At 51.3% G+C, this 6,582-nt stretch overlaps 1 protein-coding gene across 1 annotated transcript in view; it reads right to left on the reverse strand.

The window, feature by feature from the left end:
- VIL1 (villin 1) overlaps positions 1 to 2,866 on the reverse strand; it is a 33,324-nt gene extending 30,458 nt beyond the window's left edge. Inside the window, exon 1 of the mRNA XM_011932265.1 lies at positions 2,790 to 2,866. The gene's annotated coding sequence lies outside the window, so the exon portion shown is untranslated. The remainder of the gene's footprint in view (positions 1 to 2,789) is intronic.
- Between the last annotated feature and the right edge of the window lie 3,716 nt (positions 2,867 to 6,582).

Consider the following 6,582-nt stretch of genomic DNA (forward strand, 5'->3'; position numbering starts at 1 on the left):
TATCTATCTATCTATCTATCTATCTATCTTTTTGAGATGGAGTTTCACTCTTGTTGCCCAGGCTGGAGTGCAGGGGCGCTATCTCGGCTCACTGCAACCTCCGCCTTCTGGGTTCAAGTGATTCTCCTGCCTCAGCCTCCCGAGTAGCTGGGATTACAGGCGCAAGCCACCAAGCCCAGCTAAGTTTTGTATTTTTAGTAGAGACAGGGTTTCACCATGTTGGCCAGGCTGGTCTTGAACTCCTGACCTCAGGTGATCCACCCACCTCAGCCTCATAAAGTGCTGGGATTACACATGTGAGCCACCTTGCCCGGCCCCGTCCCCCTTTTTCTTTGACACTCACTAGCTGTATGAATGTGGATTTCCCTTCTTCATCTGTGAGCTGAGGGAGTCAACTTAGGGGGTCAACTAAATTGATGATCTCTAAAGTCTCACCCAGGGACATGCTGATTCCAGGGGTAACTGGCAGCAAGAGAAATAGAGGGTGGACATGAAGAGGCACTTCTTGCTCATCAGAGAGGGGATTCAGGGCAGCAGGGACTTGAAAAAACCAGTGTTCCCCTCCCCAGAGAGAAATCAGGATTGGCCAGCCCCCACAGGCCAAAGGTGGGCAAGGGGACTCAGGAGTGGCAGCTCTGAGACGTGGCCACCCTACCTGGTGTATACCCTCCAGCTGCTCCTGCCCTGTACCCATGGTTGGTCAGAGCAGATGCCTCTCCTCCACCCCTTGGTGGGGCCTCCTCCTCACTTCTCCTGTCTTCCCTGAACTGCCAGGAAGACCAGGGCCCCTCACTTCCCCCAACCCTGCCACCATGGGCCCTTGTTTGGATTTGAGTTGTCTCTTCCTTCAGCCTGAATTCACTGGCTTCCTCAACTCCTGGTACTTTCCCTTCTGTGTCCCCAGACCAGGGAAGGGCACCGTCACCCCAAGACCCCAACACCAGCCATCTGTGCAGCATCCTGGACTCCTTTCGCTTCTGCCCTTCTGTCCACCTAAACTCCCTTGAGTCTTCCCACTACACACAGCCCCCTGGCCCCTCTCTGCTGGCACTCTGCCCTCTAGAAATGCCACGCTGCCAGCAGGCCTCACCCCCATGCTGCCTCTCACCCCACGCCTGCTCACATTGCTCCCACATGGAACGTTCTCCCCACCTTTCCCATACTAACATGCTCTTCTAGACTCAAGTTAGATCTCATTTCTTCCAAGAGACCTTCCCAGAATCCTCAGGCTGGACAAGGAGCCCCTCGGCATCCTGGACTGTCCTCTCTCTTGACCCCCTGACCACATGGTGATGAAAGAACCTGTTCTTAAGTTTGAGGTCCCTGAGCTCCAAGACGTAGATATGTTTGTCTTTGTAGCCCCCAGCTCCTAGCACATAGTAGATGCTCAACAAATACTCATGATGTTGAAAGGCTGAACTGTGGGATGGAAGGAGGACCCTCCCAGGGCGTTGGAGGGGTTTGGGCTCCTACTCTCTGCAGGCCATCTTGTGTTTCTTTCTTTTTTTTCTTTTCTTTTTTTTTTTTTGAGACAGAATCTCACTCTGTTGCCCAGGCTGGAGTGTAATGGTGCGATCCTGGCTCACTGTTATCTCCGCCTCTGGGTTCAAGCGATTTTCGTGCCTCAGCCTCCTGGGTAGCTGGGACTATAGGTGTGTGCCATGACGCCTGGCTAATTATGTATTTTTAGTAGAAACGGGGTTTCCCTATGTTGGTCAGGCTGGTCTTGAACTCCTGACCTCAAGTGATCCACCCACCTCAGCCTCCCAAAGTGCTGGGATTCCAGGCATGAGCCGCTGTGCCCAGCCCACCTTGACTTTCTTATCTGAGCCCTGTTGTACTCGAGGTGTGGCTCTGTTGTATGTGAGGTGCTGCCATGGCCCCTAGTTCCCAGTGGTGCAGCTCTGAGCTAGACAGGAATGTGGTGGGGCAGTGGAGGTAAAGTCCCACCCCGCAGACAAAAGACATCCTCCTGCTTCCCAGGCTTGTGATAGCAGAGATAATAGACACCCCCCCCCTCCAGCCCAAAGGCTCTGCCCCTCAGTGGCCTGCAGGAGGCCCCAGCAGATGATGTCCCGAGAAGACAGTAGCCAGTGTGTCCTCAGAGCCTGGTCTGCACCTGGCCCGCATCCCTAGTTCTACTAAATGGGCCCACAGTGGCTGGGGAGGCTAATGGGGCAGCTCCAGGTAGAGGGGAGATGGGCAGAGGTGCATGCTCGGGTGTCCCGGCATGGCCCAGGACCTAAGGCCCTTGCCTCTGCCTTTGCCTCTGTCTTTGCCCATTCAATTCCTCGTGGCTGTTGCTCATATGCTAGGAGCGAGGAGGCAGGGCCCTGAGGTCCCAGGAGTGTCAGAGGAATGGTGACACAAAGGATAAAACACTCCAGATGAAGAAGAAATGGGCAAAGAGATGAGCTGGTGGGGAGGGGGCTCGGGGAGTGAGGTCAGGGAGACTAACTAGTCCCGGTCTGCTCAGGACTGTCCTGGTTTTAACTCTAGAAGTTCCAGGGCAATTGGGATGGTGACACCCAAAGTGGGATGGGGCTAGCCACAGGCAGGAAACTGAGAGAGCCATTGCCTGGGGCAGGGCCAGCAAAAGTCTCTCCCTGGAGGCCCAGGACAGACACGCGGGGCTTCCAGCACTTCTCACACTATCCAGAGTGCCAAGCCTCCCTCTCGAGCCCATACCAAGGTGCTCCAGGAGGCCCCAAGTTGCCTGAGAAAAGCAGAGGACCCCCATCCCCTCACACCATCTAAGGTCTCCATGTGTTCCCACCAGGTTACCTTACCTGTCTTGGGGAGGCAGCTGCCACCTGGGAGATCTCAGGGAATTGTGGCAAGCTGGCTGCAGAAGAGCGACCTTTGTCCCCACCCACACCCCCTAGGAACTGCCTTCACCATATAAGGGAAGATAGGGCCCCAGAGAGGTGAGGGGGTGGGGAGGCAGGTGCTGCCAGGTCCCTGGAGCCCAGAGCCCTTGACAGCCTGACAACAGGAGCTGATGCGCCCCACCCTTGGCTTTTTTTTTTTTTTTTTTTTAAGCCTCACTCTGTCATCAGGCTGGAGTGCAGTGGTGTGAACTCGACTCACTGCAACCTCTGCCTCCCAAGTCCAGGTGATTCTCCTGCCTCAGCTTCCCAAGTAACTGGGACTACAGACATGTGCCACCATGCCCGGTTAATTTTTGTATATTTAGCAGACAGGGTTTCACCATGTTGGCCAGGCTGGTCTTGAACTCCTGACCTCAAATGATCCAGCTGCCTTGACCTCCCAAAGTACTGGGATTACAGGTGTGAGCCACTGCGCCCAGACCCTCCCTTGGCTTCTGAGTGAGCAAGGGATGGGGTGCTTTTCTGCCCAGGGCCCAGGACCTCACTACAGGCAGACAGCACTGTCCAGGCAAGGTCAGCGGCGCCTGAACTTTCCCCCTACCAACCAAGAGAAGGAGGCTCAGCTGTCCTCCCACCTTTCCTGGGGTGAATGCTTCACGGGGAAGGAGAGGCAGGACCCTGGAGTTCCAGAAGCCCCAAACCCAGGGATGCAGGGGCTCATACTCAGGGCCCCTCCAGAACAGATGGGAGGTCTCTTAGAGGTCTCTTCTCAGCATGACCCTCACTTAGCAAGTGCCCCCGTCAGCACAACTGCTCTTCCTCTCTACCCCCGGGGGCACTGGCTCCACCTGGAGTGTTTATTTTTGTTTTGTTTTTTTGTTTTTGTTTTTGTTTTTGTTTTTCTGAGATGGAGTCTCTCTCTGTAACCCAGGCTGAAGTGCAGTGGCATGATCTCGTCTTACTGCATCCTCCGCCTCCCGGGTTCAAGCGATTCTCCCAGCTCAGCCTCCCAAGTAGCTGGGATTACAGCTGCCCACCACCACACCTGGCTAATTTTTGTATTTTTAGTAGAGACGCGGTTTCACCATGTTGGCCAGGCTGGTCTTGAACTCCTGACCTCGTGATCCGCCCACCTTGGCCTCCCAAAGTGCTGGGGTTACAGGCGTGAGCCACCGCACCCTGCCCACCTAGAGTTTTTATGAGATGCCATAAAACAGTGCCTTTGAACTCTGTTCTGCTACCCTCCCCCAGAAGCCAAGGTTTCCATGTCTGATCCCTGACCCTAGGGGATCCATCTCACTCAAGCAGGAAAGGAGTGCAGCCATCTCTGGCGTAGGTCTCGCTGAGAAACCAGCTTCACACGCAAACTTAGCACCTTGGGCAGCTGCCTCCCAAACTTCAGAAATTCTCCTATCACCTGTGAAGTCTGGTATTTAGGAGGGTGACATGAAGTTGGCTGGGTGAGGGCAGCCCCTCCTTCTGATCACAGCCTCCCAAGAGTTCTGGAGACCAAATGTACAGTAGTCCCCCGTTATCCAATGGGGGATACATTCCGGGACCCACAGTGGATGCCTTAAAATCTCAGATTGTACTGAACCCGGCTGCCATCAGCTGGAGCATGTTTCTGTTCGTGTCTTCCACCCACAAACTGAAGCCTTTTCCATTTTCACTAAACGCTTATCCTGCACTGTGGCCACACTTTTGCAGTTTGAGGTACAACAGCAAAATTAACACAAATCTCTGTTTCCTTCTTCACAATTTCATGAACAGAAGATGCATTCTTATCAAAGATCTTAGCAACCTCAGCATATGATGATTTTTTTTCTTTCCTTATTGAGAACTATTACCTTTTCATTTAAAGGAAACATTTTATGGCTTCTTTTTGGCACACCCAAATTGCTAGCATCACTACTCTTGCATTATTTAGTAAAATAAGGGTTACTTCGGGCAGAAGGTTGTTTTTATTTTTGTTTTTTGGAGATGAAGTCTCGCTGTCTCACCCAGGCTGAAGTTCAGTGGCACGATCTTGGCTCACTGCAACCTCTGCCTCCTAGGTTCAAGCAATTCTCCCATCTCAGCTTCCCGAGTAGCTGGACTACAGGTGCGCACCACCATACCCAGCTAATTTTTCCTGTATTTTTATCAGAGACAAGGTCTTACCATGTTGGCCAGGCTGGTCTCAAACTCCTAACCTCAAGTGATCCACCTGCCTAGGGCTCCCAAAGTGCTGGGAGTACAGGTGTTAGCCACCGTGCCCAGACCAATAAAGGTTACTTTGAACACAAGCCCTGCAATGCCATGACAGTGGATCTGATAGCTGAGACGGCTGCTAAATACCCGTCAGGGAGCGTGTAGCGTGTGGAGGTACTGGACAAAGGGAAGACTCACGTTTCGGGTGGGATGGAGTGGGGCAGTGGGAGATCCCATCATGTACTGAGAATACTGTGCAATTTAAAACTTACGAATGGTTTATTTCTGGAATTTTCCGTGTAGTATTTTCAGACCATGGTTGACTATGAGGTACCTGAATTGGTGGATAAAGGGAGACTGCTGTGTTTGTACACAGGTGGGGAATGTGTGTAGTATATATGTATGCACATGCTCATGAGTTGTCTGGAAAGAGGAGTAAACACTAGAGGTGCTATTTTGTTTCTTTTTTTAAAAAAAAAATATTGCTGGGTGTGGTGGTGCACACCTGTAATCCCCGCTACTAGGAAGGCTGAAGCACAATAATCGCTTGAACCCAGGAGGCAGAGGTTGCAGTGAACTGAGATTGTGCCACTGCCCTCCAGTCTGGGTGACAAAGTGAGGCTGTGTCTCAAAAAATATATACATATATAAATATAAATATAAAAATATATAATCCTGCCTTCTATGTCACAGGTTATGAAAAAGAAAAAATAACACTTTTTTGTGAATAAAAAGGAGTATATATATATGTGTGTGTGTGTGTGTGTATATATATAGAGAGAGAGAGATACACTCGATTACAAGGACAAGAAAAAGGAAGGTAAAAACTCACCTATATTTTCATTACAGAGATAGTCTCCAGATAAATCACTGTCACTGAATTGTTCTGGGATATTTCTTTCAAGTCATTGTCCAGCACAGGTATCTACCTGTCTGCATGTGTGTATTTATTTATTTATTGAGATGGAGTTGCACCCTGTCACCCAGGCTGGAGTGCAGTGGCGCAATCGCGGCTCACCGCAACCTCTGCCTCCCGGGTTCAAGTGATTCTCCTGCCCAAGTATCTGGGATTACAGGCGTCCACACCATACCAGCTAATTTTTGTATTTTTAGTAGAGACTGGGTTTCACTATGTTAGCCAGGCTGGTCTCTTAACTCCTGATCTCAAGTGATCCGCCCGCCTTGGCCTCCCAATGTGCTGGGATTACAGGCATGAGCCACTACACCCGGTCCTTTTTTTATTTTTTCTGAGATAGAATCTCTCTCTGTTACCCAGGCTGGAGTGCAGTGGCATGACCTCGGCTCACTGCAACCTCTGCCTCCTGAGTTCAAGTGATTATCCTGCCTCAGCCTCCCAAGTAGCTGGGATTACAGGTGCCCGCCACGATGCCCAGCTAATTTTTGTATTTTTTAATAGAGATGGGGTTTCGCCATGTTGGCCAGGCTGATCTCGAACCCCTGACTTCAGGTGATCCACCTGACTCAGCCTCCCAAAGTGCTGGGATTATAGGTGTGAGCTACCATGCCTGGCCTGTGAGCATGTATTCTTTTTTTTTTTTTT

Source organism: Colobus angolensis, unplaced genomic scaffold (genome assembly GCF_000951035.1).
Source record: "Colobus angolensis palliatus isolate OR3802 unplaced genomic scaffold, Cang.pa_1.0 Scaffold95, whole genome shotgun sequence".
In the NCBI taxonomy this organism is placed as follows: domain Eukaryota; kingdom Metazoa; phylum Chordata; class Mammalia; order Primates; family Cercopithecidae; genus Colobus; species Colobus angolensis.